This window comes from Schistocerca cancellata, chromosome 9 (assembly GCF_023864275.1).
Source record: "Schistocerca cancellata isolate TAMUIC-IGC-003103 chromosome 9, iqSchCanc2.1, whole genome shotgun sequence".
Classification (NCBI taxonomy): domain Eukaryota; kingdom Metazoa; phylum Arthropoda; class Insecta; order Orthoptera; family Acrididae; genus Schistocerca; species Schistocerca cancellata.
Window position 1 is genome coordinate 20,383,749 of NC_064634.1, and position 17,302 is coordinate 20,401,050.

Consider the following 17,302-nt stretch of genomic DNA (forward strand, 5'->3'; position numbering starts at 1 on the left):
CCCTGAAGATATATATCTCGAGATGCTTTACATATTATTTCGTCAGTTCCGCCTGGTCCTATTACAAAAATATAGTTCTGGTAGACGTTGACAGTTCCGACAAAACTAAAGGTTTGTGTACATCTTTGTTTCAGTCGCACTTGTTCCATCGTCAGTCACAAATATGTGAAACGAACAAACACTGACATGTACAAATAGAGGCGAAATGCATGCTGTCTTGTTTGTTTTTTCGGCGAAATATGTTTTATCCTGAAGTGTGTCGTGTTTTTCAACAAAAATCACTGTTGTGAATGAGGGCAAATGTCTTACCAATGTAAATTTGTCACCGCTCCAACAATAACCACTGTGGATAAAATTAAAAGCAGCTTTTGCTTAGCTGTACATGCGCAACTTTTATAAATCTGAAGGCTCCAAGACGCTATACTTCAAATATCTGACGGCTGGAAGCCTTTACCTTTATAAAATTCTTGAAAGGTGTTTGTGTGTATGGCTGCATGCTTTTTTTTAATAAAGATTGATTGGAAATACTCTGCAAATAGTAGATAGTTGAACTTACATTCCTTGTTTCTAGAATTACGAAAGTCGTTGGGCATATCACATTGTCGACTGATAGCGATGGTACGGCCATACGGAGTATCTTAACGGATATGTTGTTGGCTCAGATAATTTTTTACTTATATTTGTGAACTCGAATTTGTTATGGATAAATGGAATATTTTATTATTATTAAATACACTTTGAAATGCAACACTTGAAGCATGTTGTCAAGAGCCAGATAAATGGAACACTTTAGGAATCCTTTCGGTAAGTGATAAACTCAGGAAGCTGACTTTCGTTCAAGTGTATCGTTGTACATTGGTTGATGGTTACGTTATAAGTTATTGCATAATTCCTGATCTGCTTCCCTTAAAAAAAATCCGTGACTGAGAGTCCTATGAGATATGGACTAAGGAAAACTCCTGAGTGTCAGAAACTGGTTGTGAATCTCTAAGTGAGAAAGCTGTAGCGTCGAATTATTTCTGGTCCCTTGAACTTTTTCCTATTCCGATTCGACTGCATTACTATACACAAGCATTCTGTAACCAAACCGAACAAAATGTTAACCACGCTACCAAGAGATCCCGGATATGGCTTTGGAACGCTGTGGTGTAGAAATGGTTCCAGGCGGTGGGATGACTCCCGATCGCTGGCGTTAAGTCATGGCGGTGAAGTGGCTGCGTGTGTGCGCCGGCCAGTTCTGTGGCGTCAACGCAGTAGGAGGTGTGCACTTACTGGCGCAGGGCGTAAAAACAGTGGTCGTAAGAAGATCCTGACAGACAGGGACCGGGGATAAGAGTCGCGCCTTGTCAGTAACATTTAGTTGAAAACTCGACAGGAGTTGCGACTGCCAGGTCTACCTCAACTGGTTTCCAGACGGCCACTGCGAAAGAAACTGCATTCAGTGGGCATAACGAGTCGGGTTTCAGGCAAAAGGTCATTACTCACAGCGGAATACAAAGCTGGCCGTGTTCAGTGGTCGAAACAACACAGGAGCTGCGCTGTTCTGTTGCTGACTGACTGGGTGCGTGTAGTTTGGTCCTCGGAGTCGCGATTTTGCCTGAGCTGTGGTTCAGATCAGAGGTGATTGTGTGTTGTTGTGAGGCTGTTTTCCGTGCCGTTACCGGGGCCCACCGTTCATGTTACCGTACACATGAACTATTTCTACATTCTGGGCTACCGAGTGCTGTTTTTTTCCTGCATCCTCATCGTGAATATGCTGTAGACATTCTCATCTTCCAAGACAACAGCCGTGTCCACAGGCCTGTATACGTACGTTTCTGTTTTGACGAACAGTCGAAGCACCTTGTCGCTACTCAACGCGTTCGCTAAGTCCCCCTTAACTTACAGAAGCGGTGGGGTTATTCAGAACGACAGGCGAAACTTAGCAGTCAGCATTCCTTAAGTTTGGTAGCTCTACGGGATCTAATCAGCAATTAGTGACTTCAGCTGTATATACCACATTTGAAGAAATTTGTGTACCCTCTCGCCCACCGAATTTTGGTGCATTACGAGGGATAGACGCGGTGTTACATGGCACAGCATGGGGTCGCCTGGGGGAGAGGGACGCAGACGACTTAATATTTTTGTCCGGTATGCTTGGTTGTAAGAGGAGTTCGGCGCATTTGAGTACATTGCTCAGTCAGTTCTCAGTAGAGAGATTAGGAACTGATAATTTGGGATAATCATCTGTAATTGTAATATGTGTGCATTTCAGAATCTAACTTCACCAGTCGCCAGACGGAGGCGGCTGCCGTGTCAGCTAGTTGGCAGGCGCCCCTGTTTTGCGAAACCGCGACACGCGCCATATGCCAACACCCAGAGTACTCCTCGTGTTGCGACACACGGCAGTCCGTGTCTCGAACAGCGCCACGCGCCCAAGCTGCTGTTAACCCGTCTGCTGCTGTTAATTTGTTGCGCTTCGTCAAAGAAGACCGCTCTGAAACTGCACTGTTTGCGCACGATTTTCGTTTCCTGTCTCTACACGCAGAGGTGGAATCTTGAGTGTCTTGCTGGAATGAAGAGGAACTAGGTGCTGATTCGATACGTTGCCGATTGGCCCCTTCCGATCCATTGGTGGAACTCGCGCAATACACCAATTTTCTATTAGGACACTAGCGTCGGAAGATCTCTGACACACTGTCTTTTGTTACTGATCTACTGTCGCCAACTGCCCGGCCGACGAGTTAGCTTTCATCATTCGGCGGCGTTCTAACATTCATCCGCTGTTGCGAGACACTTAACTTTGAACGTGAGTCTCTCAATGTTCGCTCTTGCTCGACACTGGCAAGAGGGTGGGTACCCCGTGGAGAATGTAGCGGTGTGGTGCTCTGACTTTGCGTAGTCAGCAGGTAGGTAGGTAGGTATCTGTCGAGCCGGCCCGCACGCGGCTGCCTCCACACTGCCCAGCAGCACCGTGCAGCCAGCGGTTCTCGCTGCCAGCCGATAATGAGCGGTCCTTCGACGCATGTTGTGATAGAATGAAGAGCGAGCACAGGCCGCCCTGGAGAAACACAGTACACTGTACAGAACTGCGCTAGGTATTCAAGTTTAATTTTACCTCCCTTACACGTATGGTAGGCGGTACGTAGCGCTTTGCTATGATGAGAGAAGTCGTGGAAGACAGGTTTCCGACAAAAAATACACAAACTGTCCCAGTCATGAGGGCGGTGAAAAACTTGTTCGAGCAGTGTACTGTTCCTTCGGCTATTGCGATTCGTCATAGGATACACTCGTGGGGAAGATAATAACTCCTTATGCAAGCATCGCAGTATTACGATAATATCAAGTAGTAAAATAAATTAACGCCAAACAAAATCAGAAAACCTTCGAATACAGTAAACGTGGCAAGAGGACACACACATCGTGCAGAGAACCAGGTTGCTCTGAGCCAGGTGGTAACATCACGCCACAGATCTCTCCACGTAAAGTAAAAAAAAAACTCATTTAGGGGAATCTTCCATTAGAGATTACAGTTTCTTTCTGTTATTTTAGACGTGAATGGCACCGTTTGAAACGCAGTGTGGTTCGTTCTGACGTAACCATAACTACTGTGGGAAATGGAGATTATCCTCGGTGCACAGGACATATGACGCGCCATGTATTTCAGCGCATCTTACACTTCATTTGAGAGATACTGCCGTATTGTCTCGTTTCTTCACCTAAGATCAAATGAAGGTATTGGATTAGATTGTTGTCTCAGAGATAATGGGTTCAAAATGGCTCAAATGGCTCTGAGCGCTATGGGATTTAACATCTGAGGTCATCAGTCCCCTAGAACTTAGAACTAGTTAAACCTAACTAACCTAAGGACATCCCACACATCCATGCCCGAGGCAGGATTCGAACCTGCGACCGTAGCGGTCGTGCGGTTCCAGACTGTAGCGCCTTTAACCGCTCGGCCACTTCGGCCGGCTAGAGATAATGGGTGCATAGTACTCTGCACCTTCGGGGTTACCAGACTGGTGTAGAAAAACTCCGCACAGCTGTTCTTTGTTCTTATTTTGCTAACCATAAAATGGCTTAAAGGTACAGGGTACTTATAAATGGTGGAAAAATCGAAATTTTCTTCTATAGTCTTTCCTGATTACATTGGTATATACATTATAGAGTTTCAAATTAAAAATGAACTATATATACAAAATTTTAAAGTTACGGTCATGTATGCCACCACGCCCCCTTTATTTCTGTTCCAGAAACCAGTATTATACCGAAAAGAACTGTGAACTTTCTGTTTACAACGATTATACGTATGATACACTGTATATGTTGGTAACAGTGCAGGTTCTTAGTGTCTTCATATGATTATCTTTGCTAGTATTTACTTTTGTTTCACTGAAGCAATTTGTTCACGTGTTTTTGAATGTTGCTTGCCCAAGTGCTACATATATTCGCGGAAGTACATATCCTTTAGTGTGCAATAAATACGAATTATGCCACGCATCAAAAAAATCAATAAAAGGAAATTCCATGGTAACCAGTTCACAAACGAAGCAGGCCACTCTGTTGAAAGTAGCCGATGTATCAGTTCTCCTGGTAAGAAACTCCCACATGGCACGCCTCCTGGTGATTCAAATTTCTGTGTTAACAATGACGCTGTTTGTAATGGATTTGTTGTTGTTGATGTGGGCATCTTATCTTCTTTGATAAAGGAAGTGGCGAAATGTAAACAATGTGATTCTGTAGACTGTCTGGAAATAAATGAACAGCAAAGTGGCAGGAAGGGATTAGCGTCAAAATTAGTTGTTCTGTGTAGATCCTGCAATAAATCTACCTCGAAAATGGCTTCGAACATTGTGAATAAATCAGATGGTGTGAATTTGAAGTTTGTGTATACAATGCGTGCAATAGGAAGATGGAAAAAGGCTGCTCAAATGTTTTGTGGTTTGATGGACCTTCCTCCTCCTCCCAGTAGGTTCAGAAAGTACATAAAAGTACTTTTAGGTGCCTTGACGGTCATGTCTACAGCATCTATGAAACGTACAGTAGAAGAAACTGTAAATATTAGTGGAACCAGGGACATGGCAACGTCGAGGACATCGTTCCTTGAATTGTGTTGTAAGTGCTAGTTTTCTGGAAAATGGAAAAGTTGTTGATGTTAAGTGCTCATCTAAGTACTGCCACACCTGCCATGGAAACACTAAAGGACATATTGAACACCAGTGCTCTGAGACTTATCACGGTTACAGTGGAGGTATGGAGTGTGATGGCGCTCTAAAAACATTTCAGAGGTCGGTGCCCGTTTATAACGTTAGATATATGAAGTACCTAGGCGGTGGGGACTCTAAAGCTTTCAGTAAAATTAATGAGTTCAGTGGTACCTTTGTAACAAAACTGGAGTCTTGTGGACATGTGCAAAAGAGGATGGGTGCTAGATTGAGGAAGTTACGAAGAGAAATGAAAGGAAAGTTCCTGTCTGATGGAAAATCACTATCTGGCCGAGGCAGATCGACAGAAACTGAAATAGACCTTCTTCAGAGTTATTATGGACTGGCCATTAGACGAACTGCTTCTCTGAATGAAGTTACAGCAATCAGAAAAGCTGTATGGGCCACCTACTTTCGTAAGTTGTCCACAGATGATCATCCTGTTCACAGACTTTGCCCTAAAGGTGCAGATTCTTGGTGTGGTTACCAAAAAACAAAAGAAATTGGTCAAATATACCATCATAAGCATTCTCTTCCTGAGCCTGTTATGAATGAAATAAAACCAGACCTGAGTGACCCTGTTTTGCGTAGTAAATGTCTTCATGGGGGCACTCAGAATACAAGGGAAAGTTTCAACTATTGCATATGGGAAAGATTCCCCAAGAATATTTGTGTAGGACTAAATACACTAAAGTTGGTGTACTGGATGCAGTGATATGTTTCAATGATGGAGCGATATGAAGGTTGGAAGTCCTGAGAAATTTAGGCATAAAATGTGGCTCTAATGTGGAAGATCAATTGCTTCCGTGTGACAGATAACGGATGCATGAAGCCGAAAGATTCGCTCTTCAAGTTACAAAAGTAGCAAGAAGTGATAAGACGAATACCAAGAGGAAGCTTGAAGATGAAGAAATGCTGCAGGATGAAGACTATGCTTCAAGAATGTTCTGAGGCACCATTTAATTGGACTCATATCTTCATTCACAATTTCCTGCAAGTTGTATTTTTCAGAATTCAGGTACAAATATTTCCTAAAGTTTATAAAGCATTGCTCTAATTTCTTTCTGTAACTTGCAATAGTCCATACTTATGTAATAGACTTTTTATCTGTGTAATATACATAATAGGTGGAATGAAATAGGTCTAATACCTCAGCCATCATGTCATGCATATCTGGTAAAAATTAGGTCTCTTTCAAATGTATAACATTGGATTAAATGGTACCTCAATTTGAGGACGCATTTTGGGAAAAAAATTACATCAATTTCTTTGTAATTTTTTTAATAACCCTAAGCAGGTTCAAAAATATTCAAAATACTTCTAATTTGTTTAGAAAGTGCGCTGCATTACCTGATGTCAGCAAAAAATCTGTAAAACATATACATTATAAACAGTGCCTGAAAGAAATAGGTGTTGATTTTTACATAATACTGAGCTGGAAAAGTACCTTGTACCCTTAAGGACTGAAATTAATCGTCAGAGACAAAGAGAAACCAACTTTTGGAATAACTAATGGTTCACAATGTGTCAATTTTTTTCTCGTAACTGATTTTTAACTGAGACACATGAACAGTTTTTGTAAGGTAAAGTAGAGAACGTATTGATCGATAAATGCAGTTGCATCTTACACATAACCAGAACCAATGAAGTAAATTTCAAGTAATGCAGACTGATAGAAGAAAAGGCATTTCTGCTGGCTCTGACTGGCACAGAATGATTCTCATTGTAAAAGAACCTAGTCTCTATGTAAATCTTCGGAAAGTAGTTCTGTTAGTTATATATTACTGTACTTGAGACATTGTTGTTGGAGGCTGTAGATGTACAATCAGCCTACACTGATTATGTACTGAACAGTTAAGCTTTTATTCACACTTGAAAACTTGTGATTGCTAGCTGTGTTACGATGAGCTACCTGAAATTCTCCTTTTTTTGAAATGTTCTTTAGGATTGTTTTTACTTGTAAATGTTTTTTTTTGTTTGTTTTTTTTTCGTTTTCGGAAGTTGTTCATATCAAGTATTATTAACAGTCTCGTGTATACTACAAGAAATGATGCATCTATAATGATCTGACAAACTCTTTTATTTAATTGCAGGCTGTCTCTTCGAAAAATACCAAAGCTTCTCCGCACTGTTGTCGGCACAGAAAGGTACGATTTAACATTATTTCGGAAATTAAAAACTAAAAATTTAACATTGTTATCAGTTTGCTAAACGCCATTATTTACCAGCCTTTGCGCTGTACGACATTTGTTTCAATATTAAGAAATTACTTTTTAGAGAGAAAGTTTTTAAAATCGAATAGTCAAACCAGTGGTCCATGTGCCCAAGGATATTTATGGCGATACTGTGTCTTTTCTGAAAAATATTATTTTTAATTAATCGTATGTATTAGTATTCGGCGCTTGCAGGTTGAAGTATATCGGTAGTCGGTAGTCTATACAAAATAAAGTTATTTTGCTTTTCTTGTACGCCCAAAACATGTTACAACGCATTTATGACCTCAGATTATGCATTGAAGTGACATTTCGTTCGAAAATATATATTTTACGTGTAAGGTAAAATGGATAGATTTTCATGTTAAATAAAATTATGGAACAAATTTTCAGATCAATAGCTAAAGATCACTGTACAGCAGATCTCGTGAATTTGTTGTTGCATGTTTACTGTGTGAAATCAAAAGAACTGATTCTGTTTCACAGAGGGTGTCTTCCACCATTATATAACGCACTTATTTAAGTTTATTTACAAATTCCGTACCACGAACGTCTTCCGAAAGGTAGAAGCCGGAGGCTTCTACAGATATTTTCTGGTTACTGAAACAAGCATTTGCATTTTAATATCCTATTTCATTCGCGTCACCAGACGCTTGAGGTTGGAGGCTTCTGCAAACAAGTGTAATGCGAATGAGTAAATCAAATTTCAAATGTTGCCACATATTTCAGTTAGAGTAAGAGCAGCATACGACGGTATATCTGTAATGAAACTTACGTTATTTTTGATAGAATAACCACAATCCTCTTCAAATACGCTACATTGTCATCATCATCATCATCATCATCATCATCGACATGGTATCTACTGCATTCGCGCATATTATTATGGGATATAAAGGCCATGAAATGCCCTCTGACTACACACTCAGATCATCATCATCATCATCATCATCAACCATTTGACATCCACTGGTAAACAAAGCCCTCTTCCAGACTTGTCTTTGCGTGTTATCTAATGCTGTCTGCCCATCTTCCACTAGAACTTTTCTTGCAATCTATCAGGGAACGTCCCTTTGCTCAAGTCCTCTCATTTAATTTTCATTAAAGTCACTACGTCTTTCAGTCCATTGTCTTCCCAAATTCAGTAACTCGTACTGTGACTTCGTTGTTAATTTTCGTTACTTTCTTTTTTTGCCTTCACTGTATATTATTTTAGTCTTATTATCACTGATTGCAGGCATACTTCATTACTTTGTTTATTAAGTTCGCTGTTTCTAATCTTTACTAGAGGGAAACAGTGTAATTTGTCCACCAACAAGGTGATTCATATATGCTCCATCAACAAGTAATTCGTCTCGGTTTTGCCAGTTTAAGAATCTGAAAACATCACTCATGGCAGCTGAGAATAGTTACGTTGATGGGATATATCGTTTTCATGCTCCTCTGTCTATTCTGAATTTTTCGCTGTCCTACCATTATTTTCAGAATGACACCGTTTTTATCATTAACTGTTTTTCTGTTCCATCTCGTAAACCATGCAAATATTTACAGGTCTTCGGTTTTTAGCCAATTTGGTCTCTATTATTAATTACTGTACTCCAGAATGAGATTTTCACTCTGCAGCGGAGTGTGCGTTGATATGAAACTTCCTGGCAGATTAAAACTGTGTGCCCGACCGAGACTCGAACTCGGGAACTTTGTCTTTCGCGGGCAAGTGCTCTACCATCTGAGCTACCGAAGCACGGCTCACGCCCGGTACTCACATCTTTACTTCTGTCAGTATCTCGTCTCCTACCTTCCAAACTTTACAGAAGCTCTCCTGCGAACCTTGCAGAACTAGCACTCCTGAAAGAAAGGATACTGCGGAGACATGGCTTAGCCACAGCCTGGGGAATGTTTCCAGAATGAGATTTTCACTCTGCAGCGGAGTGTGCGCTGATATGAAATTAGGCAAAGGTCCCGAGTTCGAGTCTCGGTCGGGCACACAGTTTTAATCTGCCAGGAAGTTTCAATTACTGTACTGTTTGCGATCTACGTTGATGAAATGTCTCTGCCACACTAGGTAAGTTTCTGCGACGTGTGCTTTCAGTTGTTTTCGCGTCAAATTTCTATTAGCCTTTCACATCCTTCAGACGTCGTTTCTTTATAGTTCTGTTTAATACATCTTCTACCGTGTTGTTGTCGCCAGTCGTTTCCTCGAGGCCCTCGCCTTCTCTTCAGTAAGTGTCTTGTTGAGTTAGAGATTTCCTTCAATTCGTTGCGAAACTTTGGTCCTTAGACACAATAGGTGCAACTGAAAAAGGAGCTAAATAACATCAAATGGTCTATATTAGGCGTATCAGAAATACAACGAAAAATCGATGACAAAGCGGAATTCAAATCGTGAAATGGTCTTCATTGTAAACAAGGAAATTGTAAATAATGTTAGATACATTGACGGAATTTTATACAGAGTGGTCAGAAACAGTCCGAAAAGTTTGTAACGGTAGCTTGTGCTGAGAAATAACAGTTAAGAAAAAATTTCGATACGTTGCGCCGTTTCCGAGTTATTTAGCATTCAGGTTAGCCAATCAAGTCGTCACGCGCGCAAATACAAGCAGTTGCACGTGCTAAAACGCGGTAATTCACAGGCATCTGTGGGCCGGTGAGTTCAAATACTCATTATCAGTTAAAATAGGCCATTTTCGGACGCGATGAATTTAAGTTAGGTGAGCAAAAGCTAAGTTTCTTCGGTTTGAGGAAACCAAACGAAGAACGCGTGTGGTGTCACCGCCTTTGGCAGGCAGCTTGAATCTGCGCACGCGACGGCCTCATTAGCTCCCTTCGACACTAAATAACTCGGGAACGGTTCAACGTATCGAATTTTTTTTAGAAGAATTCTTTCTCAGCACGACCTCCCCTGCGACACCCTTACATGCTTATCAGTTTCTTTCTGATGACCATGTAAAGTAACAAGGCATGTTTTTAAAAAGAAGTTATTTTCAGTGAAAACATTCAAATCCATGTGGGAACATGCTCACGTTCTGATGAGGAAGTAGAAGAGCTCTACAAAGAGTTATAGATACTAATAACAAGCAGAAAATGCCGCTACAAGATTATATTGGCTTATTTAAAGCGAAAATAGGACAAAAACTAAAAAAATTGGGGAAGTTCAAATATCATACTAGAAATGACGGAGTTCATATTTTATTCTGATTCATCGAGATGATCATGATTCTTGTTCTTAACACCTGCTTCTATAAAAAGATAAATCTAAAGAGCATGTGGCGAGAACCAAATGGAACGAAACGTGAAACTGACTTTACTTTATGAAGTAGTACACGAATTACTTATGATATTTCAAATATCCCTTTACAACTACTAAAAATGAGTGTTTATTATACCCCATGCACTTCGTTTGCTTCGTTTAAAACATCGTTATTAGTTATATTTAAAGCAATAAAGCTTAACGCTTATTGTAAAGAATAAGCATTTTAATAGTTGCAAAGACGGATTTGAAATCCTGTATTTAATTATACAGAAAGTGTGGACACTGTAGTTAGACAAATGAAGACAGTGTACAGCATGTGATAATCCTAAACAGCTTCAGAATTTCTGGTGGTCTTGACTCTACAAGATATGCAGTAAAAATATACACAAACTCGTGAGGCAATATTTGAGAAATGAAAATTGTGCGAACTTGTTTAAGAATAGGGTGGTATCCAAGATGAAATTGCCGGCTTGGAAATTGAAGATATAGCGACATATGTGAAAGAGGTAATTACTTAACAGAAATGCTAACGCAAACGCCGGAAGAACAACGCGGTGCTTGTGGAATATGAAATCTGCAATGTTAGCGGCGTAGAGCTTAAAGGCTCGTCTCCGTGTGGGCTGGAGCGAGAACTCGGGCGCGTGGGCGCAGACTGCCTGGGAATCCCCGTTGTGGGAGAAATAGACGGCCGCCCGTCTGCCGGGCGCACACATGCTCTGCTCTGCTGGCGCGGCGCCCCGGGCCCTAGCCCCCGCTGCCGTGTGCGCACATGTGACGTTGCTCAACGACCCACGCAGCCGGCAGGGCAGGCGCGGCGCTGAGTGAGGTCAACGTGCACAGTCTCCAGCCACGTGTGTGAGAACAGAAACGAATGTGGATAAATGGACTAAAAGTGTTGGCACCGTGAAGAGTAAACGTACAAAACGGCACTCACTTCCCACCTCACTCGCACTGACCCACACAATCGCTAGATCTTACAATCCCGTAAGACAACTACGAGCTCAGCTGCTTTCCTGGACTTGCGTCTCTGACTCAAACAGGAACTGTTTGTGCGCGAACAATGGTTACGACCCTTCTTCGCATTCTCTGCATTACAACGAAGGAAGGAAGGAAATGGGCCGGGCCGTGCCGTTGCAATGCAACCGTCCTGGCATTCGGCTTAAGCGATTTCGGGAAATCATAGACAGCCTAAATCTGAATGACTGGACGCAGATTTCAACCGCTGCCGTCCCTGATGCGAGTGCACTGTGCTAAATTCTTACGTATTTGTATTGATAGGAACCTGATCTGCGGAGATATGATACTGCGTGAAGAGTTTGACAGAGCACTGAAAGACCTAAGTCGAAAAAAGGCCCCGGGAGTGGACAACATTCCATTAGAACTACTGACAGCCTTGGGAGAGCCACCCCTGCCAAAACTCGACCATCTGGCGAGCAAGATGTATGAGACAGGCGAAATACCCTCATACTTCAAGAAGAATACAATAATTCCCATCCCAAAGAAAGCAGGTATTGACAGATGTGAAAATTACCGAACCATCAGTTTAATAAGCCAAGGCTGCAAAATACTTACACGAATTCCTTACAGACGCATGGAAAAACTGGTAGAAGCCAACCTCGGGGAACATCAGTTTGGATTCTGTAGAAATGTTGGAACACGTGAGGCAATACTGACCCTTCGATTTATCTTAGAAGAAAAGGCAAACCTACGTTTCTAGCATTTGTAGACTTAGAGAAAGCTTTTGACAATACTGACTGGAAGACGCTCTTTCAAATTCTGAAGGTGGCAGGGGTAATATACAGGGAGCGATAGGCTGTTTACAATTTGCACAGAAACCAGATGGCAGTTATAAGAGTCGAGGGGCATGAAAGGGAAGCAGCGGTTGGGAATGGAGTGAGACAGGATTGTAGCCTGTTCCCGATGTTATTCAATCTGTATATTGAGCAAGCAGTAAAGGAAACAAAAGAAAATTCGGAGTAGGTATTAAAGTCCATGGAGAAGAAATAAAAACGTTGAGGTTCGCCGATGACATTGTAATTCTGTGAGAGACAGTAAAGGACTTGGAAGAGCTGTTGAACGGAATGGACAGTGTCTTGAAATGATGATATAAGATGAACATCAACAAAAGCGAAACGAGGATAATGGAATGTAGTCGAATTGAGTCGGGTTATGCTGAGGGAATTAGATGAGGAAATGGAAGGCTTAAAGTAGTAAATGAGTTTTGCTATTTGGGGAGCAAAATAACTGATGATGGTCGAAGTAGAGAGGATATAAAATGTACACTGGCAATGACAAGGAAGGCGTTTCTGAAGAAGAGAAATTTGTTAACATCGAGTATTTATTTAAGTGTCAGGAAGTCTATTCTGAAGGTATGTGTATGGAGTGTAGCCATGTGTGGAAGTGAACTGTGGACGATAAATAGTTTAGAGAAGAAGAGAATAGAAGATTTCGAAATGTGGTGCTACAGAAGAATGCTGAAGATTGGATGGGTAGATCACATAACTTATGAGGAGGTTCTGAATAGAATTGGGGAGAAGAGAAGTTTGTGGCACAACTTGACCAGAAGAAGGGATCGGTTGGTAGGACATGTTCTGAGGCATCAAGGGATCACCAATGTAGTATTGGAGGGCAGCGTGGAGGGTAAAAATCGTAGGGGGAGACCAAGAGATGAATTCACTAAACAGATTCAGAAGGATGTAGGTTGCAGTAGGTACCTACTGGTAGATGAAGCAGCTTGCACAGGATAGAGTAGCATTGAAAGAGGCATCAAACCAGTCTCTGGACTGAAGACCACAACAACAGCCATTGTGCGGTAATGTGTCATTGAGGAAGAAAATGTTTGTTGCACTGAAGCGTGTAATGATAAGGACGATGTGTGTTGTCCTGCAGACAGTTCTTTAAGGCCAGGGTCTCATCCAAAACACTCGAAAATTTGATTTTTTGTAATTGCATTGTTTGAAATATATAAGTGTTTAGAATGATGGGACGAAAACGTTTCGTAATTCGTGGGCTACAAAAGTTTCTACATCCCATTGTTCGAAGGAGTGTCACGGCCGCCGTGGGACGCTCTCAGCCGACGTCGTCCCGCTCAGGTAGAAAACTTGCCGTGACGCACGTTCACCAAATTATTTATATTGCAGTATGCATGAAAACATATTCGCCGAAAAAGCTGACGAACAACTTGCGCGAACGCATCCAGCTCAAGCAGATCGGCTTTTCTCGCTGAGAAGAACTGGGGAATTGCTCTCTAGGAACAATTCGATTCGGAGGAATGGTTGATATACGATCCTGGAATTGCAAACTAAACTTAAGTAATGAAAACATTGTTTTGGTCAAAATTGGTCAAAACAATTTTTGGTCCGCCACGTTAGATTACCAGTTTTGAATTTCGAAAAACCTAACTTCAGATTTGTGTTCAGCGACATCAGAAATATATAACAACATGTAGTTTTTATTCAAACCGAACTAATAATAAGTACAAAAGTTTAGGGAAAACATCAAACAGCTTTTTTCTCGATAAAAGATTTTTCAAAACTGTGTGCAGCATAAAATAAAAACGGTTCAACTGTTAACATATACCTTTGAGCCCCGAAAAGTAAACACTTCTCTTGGCAGCTTATACCTATAATATAATTTTTTTAATATTAACTATTTTCTGTGGCGCCATAAAGAGTGAGAAAAGGAACAAAAATCGAACTCAAGAGTTCGAGTTTGCACCGTATCGTTAAATTTAAGGTTACTTTATTGTGGTTAGGTATAAGCTCCTATAAATTTAATAGAGCATCGACAAATGCAGATTAACTCCTGAGGCGCCACACTGCCCGCAGTCTCCGTACTTCGAACTCGCGTGCCCTTGATCAAACCATAATTACGTGCGCCTTTTTTTTATCATCCGAAATAAAATTCAAAGTATAATCAATCATAATCCCCATACACATCCTTTGTATGTCTTTTAATTGGCTCAAACGAAAAAAATTCCTAACTTTGCCTGTTTTTTACTCATGTGAATGAGAACCCGGTCTTAAAACAGTTGAGCATTCTGACAACAGCCTCGCAGTACATTTCTTTTTTGTGAAGTTTGTTATCAACAGCAGTACTAGTAGGAGAAATTACACAGCCTTAGGCAGAGCGTATATTGGGACGCAGACAGAGCAGGGCAGCACAGAGTAGCATAGTTTTCCTGAAGCGCGTGAGTCGTAATGGCGCAGCCTTCTGTACAGTGGGAGACGTTCGCTTCATTTCACCCGACTCTTGCTGGGAAGTGACGTCAAGATTACGTGTTAAGTGTCTAGCAGCACATTTCGAGGAAGCCGAGCGTCACAGTGACAACTGCTTCTCACATATTCGCAGAAAAAGAAACAACTAAATTTTTTGTGACAAAGAAGAGTATTAATGTTATTGCTGCTCGTGTCACTCCCAGCAATTTAAGCTGTTCACTTAACTTCCTTCATACCCAGAACTTCGGAAATTGCGACATTTGCGAAGAAAAGGCCAAATATTTGTGACAAGCAGGAATACAAATGTCATTGTTGGTACCACAATCTGTTGCAAACACAAAGATTAAGAAAAAAGAATTGGCATTTAGCAGGACACGAACCTGCTACCTTTGACCCTGTAACTCCACGTCCCAAACCCCAAGGCCGCAACGAATACATGCAAGTCTCAACAGTTTTATCACTCATGGAAAAATCTCCTGAAAGCTTGGTTTCCGATGCGTCAATAAATATGAAATCGTATCATGGGTGACGTATTTCTGACAATTTTTCAATGCCTTTTGCCCTGGAAGGCACACTCCCATAGCATGTAAGTTATAATAGAAATAAAACTAAATCGAATACCGAGTGTCCACAGTTGTCGACCGTCTGCTCTGCTTATTGTACACCTCATTCTCACATCTCTTACAATCAGGCGTCCGTATCACGAGCGCATTCCCAAGAGACTGCCTACATTACACTTGTGCGTTCTGTTCTGGTTTATTGCTGTGCGGTGTGGGATTCGCATCGAAGTAATTCAGAGAAGGGCAGCTCGTTTTGTTCTAATCCGAAATAGGGGGCAGAGGCCTCAGATGTGATTCGTGAATTGGGATGGCAGTGGTTAAAACAAAGGCGTTTTCGTTGCGGCGGGGTCTTCTCACAAAATTACAATCACCAGTTTTCTGCTCAGAGTGTGAAAATGCAGGGTTATTCTAAATGATGGACCCATTTTCAAAAATTCATACGTATTAAAGTACAAATCCAAAGTGAACAAGATTAGTACCAATGAAACGAGGAAGTTTGAAAGTTTTTTTCATGTCTGATATCAATTTAATAAATTTAATAATTTGTAATTAATTATTATTTAATAAATAGAAATATGATAAATGTTATAAATGTTCAGTGTGGCCACCGTTGGCTGTACGGCAAACATCAACGCTGTAGCCAAACTTCCCACACACGCGAAAGCGTATCTGTTGTTAATAAGTGCACGGCAGCAGTGATCCGGTCCCGCAGATCGTTCAGATTAATTACAAATTATTAAATTGATGTCAAACATTATGAAAAAGAACTTTGATACTTCCTCTTTTCATTGGTATAAAGCTTGTTCATTTAGGATAAATACGAAGTTTTGAAAATGGGTCCATCATTTGGAATAACTCCGTATTTTGTTGGTGCCGACCTAATAATGGGGAGGGATGACCATCATAAAAAAATAAGAGAAATCAGAGATCGCACAGAAAGATTTAAGTGTTCGGTGTTCCCACGCCCTCTTCGAGAATGAAACTATAGAGAAGTATCTGGAGATGGTTCGATGAATCCTCTGTCAGGCACTTAATTGTGAATGGAAGGGTAAGCATGGAGATATAGATGTACGTTAATGAGGCACTGTCCAATAATCACTGATAGTCCTAACAAGTAACTGAACAAAGTAATTAAGTATGGCAAGAAGCACTGCTCATATTTACAGAAAAGTCACAGCCCACGGACAGTAGTGTCTTGTAGCAATTTATCGGATGAAAGTACTACGCAGTGGCTCACTTTGTTCACTCACTAATTAAAAGTCGCAACGTTCAGCAATCCCTCGTTCACGTGATAATGATAGTCCATGCTTTTTATCAACCACGACACAGTTTAGTCAAAATGTTCATGAACGTGAATTACAAAATTCATTTGACAGTTATTAGACATAAACGTTGCGTAGTTTTTGCGGGTGCAGTCGTGCGTGTCTCCGCGAACAAACCGTGCATAGCTGTAGCATGAGCAAAGATATTACACGCTTCTTAACTCGGCCGGCACTGGGTGCAGACAGTATCACTCTGAGTTACGTCCGGCCATTTAAAAATAGGCGTGTGAACGAGTTGATATTTCGGAACTTATGGAGTTGGTGCATAAGTTCGTAGCGCCTTCCATAAATTTAATAAACGCAACAGATATACACAATAGAGACTTTACTCATCAGTGATATATTCTCGTTCACTATTTGCAACAGTCTGCCTACATGGGGTAACCTTTTAGTAACTCTTATCTGTATTCCATGTAGAGTTAACGCACTTCGTAGGAAATAAACACAGACACACACACACCTAAACGCAGTGCGGCGCACGTCCCCCCTCCAGCCCGTTACACCGCCAAGAACACAATTTACAAATGTGATACACACATTTAATATTTGTTCTTAGC

The 17,302-nt window shown here is 41.2% G+C and overlaps 2 protein-coding genes across 5 annotated transcripts in view; one reads left to right on the forward strand and one right to left on the reverse strand.

The window, feature by feature from the left end:
- Nucleotides 1-17,302, forward strand: part of LOC126101165 (trichoplein keratin filament-binding protein) — a 796,043-nt gene that overhangs the window by 144,739 nt on the left and 634,002 nt on the right. For 3 of the 4 annotated variants that reach the window (XR_007522283.1, XM_049911860.1, XM_049911861.1), the window contains exon 2: nt 7,277-7,330. The exons of the other annotated variant lie outside the window; for it this stretch is intronic. The gene's annotated coding sequence lies outside the window, so the exon portion shown is untranslated. The remainder of the gene's footprint in view (nt 1-7,276; nt 7,331-17,302) is intronic. 4 annotated transcript variants of the gene reach the window in all.
- LOC126101164 (trichohyalin-like) overlaps nt 1-17,302 on the reverse strand; it is a 223,276-nt gene that overhangs the window by 109,582 nt on the left and 96,392 nt on the right. The gene's annotated exons all lie outside the window — the stretch shown is intronic.